The following is a 14,336-nucleotide window of genomic DNA, read 5'->3' as shown; positions in this document are numbered from 1 at the left end:
AATAAGTGGTACAGGGAAAACTGGATATCCATATGCAGAAGAATGAAACTAGACCCCTATCTCTTGGCATATACAAAAATTAATCAAAATGGTTAAAGACTTAAATCTCAGACCTCAAACTACAAAACTGCTACAATAAAACTTTGGGGAAATTTTCCAGGACATTGGTCTGGGTAAAGATTTCTTGAGCAATACCCTACCGACGCAGGAAACCAAAGCAAAAATGCACTAATGGGATCACAGCAAGTTAAAAAGCTTCTGCACAGCAAAGGAAACATCAACCAAGTGAAAAGGCAACCCCTCAGAATGGGAGAAAATGTTTGCACCCTACCCATCTGACAAGGGATTTATTACCAGAATATATAAGGAGCTCAAACAATTCTATTGCAAAAAATCTAATCTTATCGAAAAATGGGCAAAAGATTTGAATAGATATTTCTCAACAGAAGACATACAAGTGACAAGCATATGAAAATGTGCCCAACATCATTTATCATCAGAGAAATGCAAATCAAAACTACAATGAGATATCATCTCACCCCAATTAAAATTACTTATATCCAAAAGACAGGCAATAACAAATGCTGGTGAGGATGTGGAGAAAGAGGAATGCTCATACACTGTTGGTGGGAGTGTAAATTAGTACAATCACTATGGAGAACAGTTCGGGGGTTCTCAAAAAAGCAAAAAATTGAGCTACCATATGATCCAGTAATCCTACGACCACTAGGTATATACCCCAAAGAAAGGAAATCAGTATATCCAAGAGATATCTGTATTTCTGTTTTTTATGGATAAGGAAAATGTGGTATATATACACAATGGAGTATTATTCAGCCGCAAAAAAGAATGAGACACATTCATTTGCAATAACATGGATGGAAATGGAGGTCATTATGTTAAGTGAAATAAGCCAGGCACAGCAAGACAAACATTCCTTGTTCTCACTTATCTGTGGGATCTAAAAATCAAAACAATTGAACTCATGGAGATAGAGTAGAAAGATGATTTCCAGAGGCTGGGAAGCGTATTAGCGGACTGGGGGACAGGTGGAGATGGTTAATGGGTACAAATAAAAGCCAGAAGAATTGAGTAACACCTACTATTTGATAGCACAACAGGGTGACTGTAGTCAAAAACAACTTAATTATACATTTAAAAATAACTAAAAGAATTTAATTGGATTGTTTGTAACTCAATGTGTGATAAGTGCTTGAGGAGACAGATACCCCATTCTCCATGACATGATTGTTTCAAATTGCAGGCCCATATCAAAATTTCTCACGCACTCCATAAATACATACACCTACTATGTACCCAAAAAATTAAAAATTGACAACAAATTCCCACAAGTCTTAATTGTATTTTGAAATAGCTTATGTGATCACTGGATACAGATAATCTCCTAAGCAATTATATACCTTCTCCACAGCCATTGCTTGCAAGGTGGACAAAGAATAGGGGAGGAATGAGGAGGAAGAGAGAGATGAGGAAAAACAGGTTACATGCTTTCAACATCCCTGATGGGATGACTAATGCAGTTGTAGAGAGATCTGAGGAAGGAAGAGGAAGTTGATGTAATGATGATAGATGATAATACCTAAAGTTATTAAACATTAACCTGAAATTAGAGTCGTTTAATAATAAAAATGACTGAGAAGTTATGAAATTAGAATACATTATCCCCCAGTACCCAAAAGGCAGTAGATGCTGCAGAGAAAAGTAGGTAACAGTTTCTGGAAAAAAAAGTTCTACATGTTTTTCCATACTTTAGTTAGTTGAGACTTCTGAATTCAATTAATTATAGGCTTTTATAATATTTTATTATTGAAAACTTCAAATATACACAAAAGGGAACAATCTAATGATACACATGAAGCTATCAGCTGTCATCAAATATCAATATTTTGCCATTTTTATCTATTACTCCATTTTAAATACAATATATTTTTCTTTTTAACTTTCAACTTTTAAATATTTTATATTCACAGAAAAGTTGTGAAAATAGTACCAAAGATGTCTGAATACTCATTCACCCAAATTTTTTGAATGTTAACATAATACCAAATTTTACTTGATCATTCTCTCTGTAGATACATACTGTCTTTTTAAAATTTGTTTGATGATAAATGGACAGGATCCCCTCTGACTCCTAAATACTACAGTGTTTATTTCTTAAAAAGAAAGACATTCACTTAAATAACCACAGTAGAATTGCCAAAATCAGGAAATAAATGCTGATACAATGCTGTTGTCTAATCTTTATACCTTATTAAAATTTTGCCAATGCTATTTACAGCAGCAGAAAAAAAAAAAACACCAATCCAGCATCACACATTGCATTTAATTGTCTCTCTAGTTCTCTTTACTCGAAAAGTGTTCTTCAGTCATGGTGAAGACATTTTGTCCCAGGTTTTCCATCATCTTGATATTTTTGAAGAATGTTAACCAGTCATTTTGTCTCTCAGTTTGGGTGTGTTTGTTGTTTCCTCATGATTATATTCGGTTTATGCATCTTTGGTGGAAATACCAGAGAAGTGTTCTTATGTGTTTCAATGCATCCTATCAGATGGCACCATTAGAAATGATGTTAACCTTGGTAACTTGGATATGACGGTATCAGGCAAGTTTCCCAATTCTGAAGTTACTATAGTTTTTTGTAATCAATATTTTGGAGAGATACTTTAAGATGATTTAATATGCTGGTTTTCATTAAACATGCACCCACTAGATTTATAATCCATTGATGATTCTTGTCTGAATTATTACTTCCAAAGGTGGAGACAAATGCTATTAGTAATTTTATAAATCTATAATTCCTTTTGCACTTACTAATTGTCATTTACTATTTCAATAACAGCTTTCCCTACTCATCCATTTATTCATTTTTGTATATAAGTATTCTTATTTTAATCTATGGGTTATTAATCCTTGTTGTCATTATTTATTTAATGCTCAAATCATCCTGCATTAAGAAGTCTTGGAAACTAATATTTAGAGACCAATATTTGGACACTAGGTACTCATTGCTTCTGGGGTGCCATTGCTTTAGGTCCTCCTGATAGATCTAGAAAGTGTGTATGTGTGTGTGTGTGTGTGTGTGTGTGCGCACACACACATATATGCATATGTGCCTACCTATCTATCTGAAAAACCATGAGTTCATACTGTTGTCTCCAATTCTGATATAAAACCACAAAACTCATTCTAACCTCCACTCTTTCCAGATTTGTAACTCACTTCTCCAAAAGTAAGAAATCTATCTCCATTTCTCTGCAATACATTCCACTTGTTGCTCAATCCTACAAGATACACACACAAGATACACACACACACACACACAGTTTCAGAATTGTTAACCCATAGCACTGGGAAAAACAACAACCCTTTTAACTTAGTGTCCAGAGTGTGTGTGTGTGTGTGTGTGTGTGTGTGTGTTTGTCTACAGCCCAGAGGTGTATAGCCAAAATACTATGTTAATAGGTTAATTGGGTTAGTTTTTTTTTTTTTGCTCCCCTTCAGTCTGAGGATGTTATTTATTTGAAATACCAGTAAGTTCTCTTTTATTCTGTTTGTTTATATTTCCTTTTGTTTTTATTTTCCCCATCCTGATTGGTTTTACTTTCTAAATATGTGAAATGTTGATATGATTTCAGACCTGTAAGCAAAACCACATGGGAGAGAAGTGTTATCTTCTATCCCATTCTCACTCTCCCACCCTTTCCACTTCATTCTCATGCACTATCTAGAGGTAACAAATCTCATTTGTTTCCGATTTGTCCTTCTTATGTTTCCTTTGGTGTAACTGAGTAGATATACATTGTTTTATTTCCCCCTTTTCCTTAAGCAAAAACTAGCATGCCTTTGCACTTTACATAATATTCTATTATGTGGCTCTGCCATAGTTTTCTAGGTATAGCCATTTAGATTGTTTCCAATATTTTACAGTTGCATACAACACTGCAAGGAAGAACCTTATGCATATGCATTTTCCTGTTTCCGGAATTGTATCTTCAGGGTAAAGTTCTAGATGTTGGGTTGCTGGATCAGAAGATAAATGCATATGTAGCGCTCGTTAGACATTACTGAGTTCCCTTCCATAGATGTTGGATGAGTTTGCATTCCCACCCACAATATATGAGAATGATGGTTTTCCTACAGTTCACCGGTAAAATGTATTGTTGTAATTTATAATTTTTGCCAGTCACGTAGGTGAAGTACAATATAACAATGTACTTATAATTTGCATTTCTGTAATGATGAATAAGGTTGAACTTCTGTTCATATGTTTAAGGGATGTATGTATATATGTGTATATATATATATATATAGAGAGAGAGATATATAGTTATAGATATAGTGACTTGTCTATTCATGACTTTTTCCATTTTCAATTGGATTTTTGGATTTTTTCTTCAACTTTTAGGAGTTGTTATAAAGGTAGAGCTATTAGCCCTTTAATTGTGATATATGTTGAAAATTTTCTCCTAGTTTGTGAGTTATCCTTTGATTCTGGGCCTGGAGTTTTCTTGATGGCTTTAAAATTTTTGTATTAACAAATTTATTGATCTTTTCTTTTATTCAGTCTGGATTTGAGTCATAGGTGGACATTTTTTCCCTATATTCAGATTTTATTCTAGTACCTGTATAGTTTTATTTTTTGTATTTAAACCCGTGATCCATTCGGAATTTGTTATTTGGAAATAGACTTTCTGTCTTCTTCTAAAATGGCTAACTGGTTGTTCCCACACCATTAAAAAAAATGTCTATCTTTATCCCAGTGATTTGAGATGCCTACATTATTATATACTACATTTCCATATGTACTTTGGTCTATTTCTGGACACCCTATTCTATTGCACTGGATTGTTGGTCTATTCATGCATGAATACTGTACGGGTTTAATAATAGAAATCTATGATATGACTTAATGTATGGTAGGTTGATCTTACCTTGTAAGTTTCTATTTTCAGTGTTTACTGTTTATATTTTGATTTTGTTTTTCCATATAAACTTTAGTATCAACATGTTTGGATCCAGGAAAAAAATTGCTGATATTTGTATTGGGATTGTTCTAAATGTATAAAGGAACTTACAGAGAGAACTGACGTTTTATCATATAGAGTCAACCTATCCAAGAAAAAGGAATCTTTATCTCTTTGTTTGAAGTATTTCATTGTATATTTCAAGAGTATTTAAAAATTTTCCTCATATAGGCTTTCCACATTTTCTATTAATCCTATTCTTAGGTGTTTCATATTTTTGTTTTTCCTGTAAATGGGGATTTTTATACCATTACATTTTCTAGCTATTATTGTTTTTATTTGTAAAGCCTATTGATTTCTGTATAATGATTTTACATCTTGCTACCTTACTGAATTATTTTGTTACTTTTAGTTTTGGATCTCTAATTTTTTTTTCAGATATACTATCATATCATAGTTTTTATTCTTGTAGTTCTCACTACCTTTAATTAATTTATCTTTTCTAATTGCATTGAGTGATATCTCTGTCCAATACTGAAGAATAGAGGAGATAGTGAGCATTTGTATTAGTCTCATCTCACCCTACTAATAAATACATACCCGAGACTGGGTAATTTATAAAGAAAAGAGTTTTAATTGGCTCACAGTTCTGCATGGCTGGGGAGGCCTCAGGAAACTTACAATCATGGCGGAAGGGGAAGAAAACATGTCCTTCATATGGCAGCAGGAGAGAGAAGTGCAGAGCAAAAAGGGGGAAAAGTCCCTCATAAAACCATCAGATCTTCTGAGAGCTCACTCACTATCATGAGAACTGCAGCATGCAGGTTAGCATCTCCATGATTCAATTACTTGCTACCAGGGCCCTCCCATGACACATGGGGATCATGGGAACTACAATTCAAGATGAGATTTGGATGTGAACACAGCCAAACCATATCAACATCTTTGCATTATTTTGTATTTTAGTTGGAATGACTCTAGTGTTTTCTCATTAAATAAGATGCTGACTTTTGGGCTAAAAAGACACAGGTAGAAACAAGGAGACCAGTTATAAGTCTATGTCAGTAGATCAGATAGAGATCGTTTGGTCAGGATGATGGTGGTGGAGACACAGAGAAGTAGACAGATTTGAGATATATATTCTAGGTATCAGCAACTGCTTGAGTAGGAGTATTATAGGATAGAAAAAAAAACCTTAAATTCAAGCAAGCGTGTGTGTGTATGTACTGTCTCCCATATAGATTGTAGGATTCTTGGTAATAAGCAACTGTAGTTTAGTAGTTAAAATATCATGCTTTGGAATAACATTTCCTGGATTTAAATATAGGCTTCAGCAATTACTATATAGCTGTGAACAAGTTATTTCTGAATTTTCTATAATAATAGTAAAACCTATTAATAATCTAAGTATTATCTTTTATACAGATAGGGGAGAAAATAAAAGTAAATGAAATAAGAAAACAACAGACATAAATAATAACAACAACAAAACCTACAGCAGAGTACTTGTATATATAAAGACACGATAAATGTTAGCTATGATGATGATCATGATGACGATGATGATAGTTCTGTATCATTAATACAGCTTGGTATCTATCAAGTACTCCAGAAATACCGTTCAACTAATGATTAAGTTTAAAAGTCCCTCTTTATTTAAGACATCTATTTTCCGTCATTGTCTCATATCACAAGTTCTTGTAAGTATTCTGACGTGTCAGGTTAATGTTTAGGTTTTAGTACAAATATTTTGAAAGATGCAGTAAACTGAAAGTATCCTTAAAAACCTCAGACTATTTCTCTTGAGAGGTTACATATTTGATAAATATACCAAGTAAAACTGTAGTGTTAAAACATAGTCAGTTTCATCAATTAAAATGTTTTATTTGTGTCAATGTACAGCATTCTGCCCAAAGCAGAAATTTTTCAGGAAAAAATTTTCTCTGACGCCAAATTAACAAGGTGACCACCTTTAAATGGACTCTCATTTGTTTGGATGACTAGGAGATAAGAGTGGAAATGATCATTACGTACTTCTTGTGAACTTAAATAATAATTCCATTTCTGAATGAGTTATATTTTGTCATCATTTACTTGGTTAAATTCCCATTGAATAAAGTTATTCAGGATTCCTTTGGTGGGAAAAATTTTAATTAAGAAATACTATGAAAAACTCTTTACTGTCTAGAAATCGCTCATTACTTTTTAAAAAACAAAGTAATGTAAAGTTATTATGATTGTTATATTTTTAAATCTGGATATAGTTCTTTTAGCATGTTATTCTCTTAAAGGATAGTGCTACTAAGATCATTGTTGTTCTCAAAAATAAATCCATTCATGGTTATATTTAATGTTGCATTTTAAACATATTTGCACATTTTATATAGACATAATAAATATGCAAAATAATTTCAAAATTAGTATATCTTTACATATTGTCTATATTTTGTAGCTACATACAGTATGATTATTTATTGCCTTTGAGTTGATAGTCATTAAATTTAATGTCAAGAAAAAAAAGAATGAGAGTCATCCTACTATAGTTTTGACTATGATGATTCTGATTGAAGTCATTGGATATTTGGTGCATGAAATGGTGACAGTCTGTAAACGTTGAGATTTTTCAATGAAAAAACACATTTTATAAAATATACTTTTGAAATGTGTATCCTTAGAATATATCTTTAAAGATTATTATTCAATCATCTTTTTTGATTAATCAGAAGTCCATTAGTAAAAGACATTGTTATTATTTGCTTCTCATATCATATTGTACATAGATATTGCATTTCGCTGTGCTTGTAATATAAATATTCTTGTATTAGTCATTGAAAGTATTATGTATCCTAGTTCAGAGTGGTTATCTCTAGCAAACAGAAAGCTATTTCCTTAGCTATGATTATGCTTAATGGTTCATAAATGTCTGCATAATAATGCTCTTGTTTACTTATCCTTCTTGTTTATTTTCATCATGACTAGTTATTCTTTAAGGCCCCTTATATGACACAAATTAGTCATTCTATATCCCTAAACTGGAGTGTTGAATTTATATTAGATGATCTTCTGCCTATACTACAATCACTTTTTAAATACTGTAAAATGAAGTAGCCCAATTTTTAAATGGATTACAACATTGCAGTTAAAAAGAAGGGTATAGATGCATATTACCTTATTTAAACCATTCTGATCATGCTAAAATTCAATTATAAACAACCAATATTATTTTAAAATAAATAGAAAAGGCAATATCTTTATGAAGGACTCTCACAAAAGCTATCTTTCATGTCATTTTTAAAGCAACCATAACATATGTGATTACCTTGCAATCAAAACCTTTTTTCTTCATTGTTATTGCAGAAAGGATCCAGAAAACAATTATTCCTAAAAACAACAAAAAAAAAAATGACTCTGATTTTTCTGTTGGGTGTTGGAGGATGTTTGGTTTTTGAGAAATGTCATTACAACAGAAGTTAGATGCCAAGAAAGAATGAAAGTAAAAAAAGAAAGAGTGTCATCTTGTTGTAATTTTGACTATGATGATTTTGATTGAAGTCATTGGATGTTTGGTGCCTCAAATGATGGCATTCTATAGTTTCAATAGAATTGAATTGAAAATTTCCTATAGAGGGAAATTTTCAATGAAAAATCAACCTGGATAGGAATGTAATCAAGAAGGTAAACATATATAAAACTAGAATCCTATATGAGGTTGACTTTCATACCAGACAGCTCGAGTATGGTTGAATGCATTACTAGGAAATACATAGACACCCAGTTTGAATCAGTAAAACAGGACTCAGAATACAGATTTCTGGACCCAAACTCATTCCTCATGAAGTTTTTCTGCTTTCAGCAAAGCAGATCCCATCTTCAGTTTAAGTCAATCACAATTTTTCTACCCTCTGTCTAGAATGCTTGGTTCAGGGCATGTAACCTAAGGTGGCTCAATCAGGGTAAAATGCTGTGACAGAAGAGTATTTTTGTTGTTGTTGTTCTGGAAAGCATGCTATGCATTGTGAAGCCTGAAATTGCAGTAGTTATCTCACCACCAAAGTAAGCCAGCCTAAGGACAAAGGCAGCGCACCAAAAGGGGCAGAGCTGAGAGCGTCACTGACCAAATCACAGCTGAGGCTCATCCTACCTTTAGACTTTCCTTTACATGAACCAATAATTTATTTTTTGTTTGTTTAAAGAATTTGAATTGTTTTCTGTTGCTTACAACAGTAAAAGTCCTGACTGATTCAGAAGGTGTGTACCTCATGAAGTTGGTAAATGATGATTATTCTGATTATTGGATATGGGGAAACCTGAAGCCAAAGGAAGTCTAGATTTAAGAAAAACTTCATTGTCATTTCATAAGGAAGCTCTCTGGGGCCATTTACACATCATTAAAGCAACATCACTATTACCACAAGTGACTGGAGGGATAAATTAGAGGAAAAAGAGGAACAAAAAACTAGAAATGCTTCTGAATCATGCAACCATGTTTTATTTATTTTTATTATTTATTTATTTTTCTTTTTTCCTCAGTGATCCTCGCTCTGAGCAACCATGTCTTAAAGTGAGAATCTCTCCTCCCCAATAGAAAATATTTGCTCTTTCTGGAGCCCTCTACCAGCTATGTTAGCACATCTACAGCTGTATCCATTTCCTGGATTTTGCTTTCCATCCTTTGAGTTCTGTATTTTGTGAGACTGAACAGTAACAAATAGTTATAAGTTTTATAACAGATAAGGAACGTAGAAGTGGCACATAAGCAGCTGAATATATGCGTCTTGAGCAAATATTTTCAAATGTTAGTAAGAATGTTTTCAAACGTTATTAAGAATCACTTCATATCTGATGCAAGTGGTCATTTTACGTGTGAAAAAGCGGACATAAGTAAGCGACTCTCACTATATATTTTCATGGATTTAGATACTGAAAACTAGACAATATTGACTCTAATAATGTAGTATTTAAAATCATGTAAAGTTATACAATTGTTATTTATAGTCTCATTTAAATCAGTTGTGAGACTGATTATATTAGGTCTTCATTTCATCAGCATGGCTTATAATACTATAAATTGACATTTTAAAGCAGTATAGTATCATATTTTGTAAAGGGCAGTGATTTGACTTAAGATGGATCTGGATTCTAATCCCAATTACTTAAACAGTAATTTAACATAATTTTACCTGAATTTATTAGTATATAAATTATAAATAATTATGTCTTCTTCAAAGGCCTTTTGTGAAAAACATAAAGGTATACAAAACACTTAACACAGAATTTTATTTGAAATAGAAGCTAGTAAATAATAGCTGCTATTATTTGAATTCCTTATTTAACTTTGTACATTTAATTAAAAATAAGGCCTATTATTTGTTTGATTAGGATGGTTGTGGAAAATGACCAACTGGGGGACAGTCTGTATAGCAATCATAAACCGTCACTTTAGTTCTTTGAGACCCAGATAGGTTGTATAATGGAAAAAAGCCAAAGATTCAGTGCCTTAATCCTCCTGAGAGTAGGATAGTCATCTTTAAAAACTTATTGCATGACATGATTAATATTTATCCTGAAATAGAAATTATGTGAAAAAGAAAATAAGGGAAAAGGTCGTAGCTGTGCATTATGTATATGCTGTTGACAAGGCACAGTAGTACTCACACCTGAAGTAAGAGGACTCTGGATAGGGCAACGATCAATTAAATAAAAGTGTAAGCATCAGTATAATAAAGGTCTAAAGATTCCACGTAAAGTTATACAGTTAGGTTTACTCGAATATTTTAAATACTGTAACTATCATTAATTGCATAACTATATCACAGAGAACCTTAATTACAAAATTAGATGATTAAATAGAAATGTGATGTTAGACAAAATAAATAATATGCCACAATAACTTTTCACCTCCTACCTGATAACTTGAAAACATTTAAAATTAGAACTAAATAGTATTATGCTCAGTGCAGTGTTTCTGAATTATTTTTAACTTTTTAAAAATGCCAATACTACCTGTTTACTATCCCTGAATTAACCCTAAAGGTTGATGAGTTTTCTTAACAGAGGAAGATAAAGAACTTGGGACCCAAGAAGACAATGTACAAAATCATAGTATTGATTCAAGTCTAGTGGAAGGAAAGGAGACGCTCAGAGACTATGTCTTGTCATTATATAACTATTGGAAAACTGTAGTGGATACAAAAGATTTTCCTGGGACCAAGTTTTTTATCAGGCCATTATGTAGTCAAAAATTTTTGACATAATTAATACATACAAAATTGTTGGAAAGGTGGAGGACTGAGTGTCTCAGGTCACGTTACCAGCTTTCAAGCTCACTGTCACAAAGAATCAGAGTTGCTACCACACGGAATTAGGAAATAAAAAGAATCTTCTAAAAGACTTCATAGCTCTCAAGAAGAGTAAACAGCAGGAGAATACAGAAATGACTTTAAAAAACTCTCATATCTGGGATGCCCAGACCTCTGTCTACCACTACTATCAGAGGAAGAAGATGGATTTTGCCGCTCTTTGTCCAAATTATATGTGAAAACATCTCATTTTTAAAATATAAAATGCATATGTAAAAAGATAGAGGCTTGGTAATCTGGAAAATGTAGTTCCAATGTTTTCAGCTCTTACAGTGGAGAGGAGAACATAGAAGGTAATATAACAGTTGCCAAAAGTCATCATAAAACATTCATTAAGTCCTCTTCGTCAGCAAATAGAATCCATATACACACTTCCGCAACAATAGCAAACATGTATTATACCTAACCTTTTGCAACTGTCTTTAATGCAAATAAAGGGAGACCCAAAGTCCTATCTGTCACTGTGTCTATCTCTGGAGGATATTAATTTTTCTTCTAGTGTAGCCATATGCTACTTTAGGTATCCTGTAGCCTAAAGACTATAAGATTAGTGACCACTAATATGTCTTCATATAATAAGGGAAGGAGGGAGGCAACATTTTCAAAAAGATATTTGTTCATTATACAAATATATACAAAGAAAGCAAGGATGAGAATATGTCTACTGCAGTCCTCATTTCTGCAACTCATAGTTGGAATTTAGAACTTTCTTTACTCTTCATTTCATATTCATTTGCCATGAAGGATACCTTCTGCTGACCATGGTTATTTGCTGGTATGGTAAGACATGGCTTCGTTTCTGAAGAATCTCAGCTCTTAGTGGTGGTGCTGGCATTGGCTTTTAGTTATTTTCAACTAATTTTAGCCACTGAATATAGAAGTACTAATGGGAACTCTATAAAATCCTCTGGTTTCCAGACATTTTCTCTATTTTGAGGAGAAGCAACTGAATTTCTCACTGAAAATCAGGATCAATTGCACAGACAGCACAAAAAGGAGGCAGTGATCAAGAATTAAGGGACCTCAATAGGCAACTGCAAAGAACATCTCAAACAAACACAGCCTAGGAAGATCAAAACAAGCCAGAAAATGAAGACTGGCATAAATAACTAATCCTTTAATGCAAAATAATAGACACATCAAAAGGAAATGACAGCAAACAGGAAACCATGACCTAATGAGATGGTGATATATGAACTCTTAGATCAAGAATTTCAAATAGCAGTCCTAAGGAAACTCTGAACTCCAAGGCAACATAGAAGAATAATTCACAAATTTATCAGAAGAATTTAACAAAGAGATTGAAATAATAATTTAAAATATCAAATGGAAATCCTGGAGCTGCGAAATACATGTACTGAACTGAAGAATACATTGGTGGTTTTCAACAGTAGAGTGAATTAAGCAGAAGAAAGAATCAGTAAGCCTGAAGACAGACTTTGTATTTGAAAATACACAGTCAGAGGAGAAAAAAGAAAAAGAATGAAAAAGTACAAATAATGCCAACACAATATAGGGAATAACTACAAAAGAGCAAATTAAAAAGTGTTCAAGAGGGAGTTGAGGAAGAGCATAGAGTAGAAAGCTTGTTCAAAGATGTAATAACAGAAAACTTTCCAACCTAGGTCGTTGTATTATGTGAAATAAGCCAGGCTCTGAAAGACAAATACCTCATGTTCTCAAAGCATACGTGGGAGCTAAAAAAGTGGATCTCATGGAGGTAGACATTTGATTGGTGATCACCAGAGGCTGGGAAGGATTGAGTGGATGAAAGGAATTAAAGAGATTGGTTAAAGTGTACAGAGATACTGATATACGGAAGGAATAAGATCTAGTGTTTGATAATATAATAGAATGACTGTAGTTAACAATAATTTGTTGTACAGTTCAAAATTGCTAGAGGAGAGGAATTAAAATATTCCCAACATAAAGAAGTGAATGTTTAGTGTGATGGATGTCCTCATTACCCTGGTTTGATCATTACACACTCTATGCATGTATCAAAATACCACATGTATCCTCAAAGTAGGTACAACTATTATGTATCAATAAACAAAAAGAAAAATGGACAGACATAACAGGTTATTTATAAGGTAAAATAGATAATACTTAGTGGATAATTAGATGGTTGAATGGCTGGAATGCCCATGACATTCACTTGGACAACGGTATATGGAATATTGTAAACCCATAAGAATACTAATCTTCAATTTTGTTCTTTGGCCCATAAGCCCAATTACAACAAAGATACTTTTGAGTTTATACATGAAAACCACATATCTACCATATATTCTTTTGCTCCCACTTTTTGAGATGAATACATAAACATGTCCAGCCCTTAATCCCCTACCTAAAACACATAAATATTTCCCAGGAAATTCTAGGAGTAATTTTGAAATGCTAGTCTATCTATAGATGGGCTAAATCAGAATAATTTTGGAGGACGGCAAGTACTGAACATACCAATCTCTAGATACTATATACTACATCAGTATAACTTGTGTGAGGCCCAGGAGTCTATATTTTAAATAAGTACCTAAGATATTTATGCACAGACATGTTTGTGAACCATGGTGGTAAACTCTAGACTAACCCAGGACCCTTTATATCCATTTAATATGAGTCTGCAAAAGGAAGGCAGAAAAATGTCCTAGCTCGTGAACTTGCAAAGGATATTGGTTATGTTTCAATGATTTTCTTCTTCAATCAAGAATGAAGAGAAGGATAAAGTGGTTTCTCTCAATTATGGCTCTGCTCTATGTAACTGTGAGGATAGAATCAAATAGAACTAAAAACGACAGTGCATCTAAAATGTGGCCTTATTTATAATTTTTTATTTCCTTTTACAGCAAACTCAACACTTTTCTCCATTCTTTCACTTACTTTTGACACTACTAGCTGACTTACCATGAAATACTTTATATGTGCTAATAATCATATACTTAAATAATGTACAATTGCTTATAGTAAGTAAAGCAAAAGGAGGAACTTT

This window comes from Pan troglodytes, chromosome X (genome assembly GCF_028858775.2).
Source record: "Pan troglodytes isolate AG18354 chromosome X, NHGRI_mPanTro3-v2.0_pri, whole genome shotgun sequence".
NCBI lineage: Eukaryota > Metazoa > Chordata > Mammalia > Primates > Hominidae > Pan > Pan troglodytes.
The sequence above is the reverse complement of the archived record's forward strand: the minus strand, read 5'-3'. Positions refer to the sequence as shown.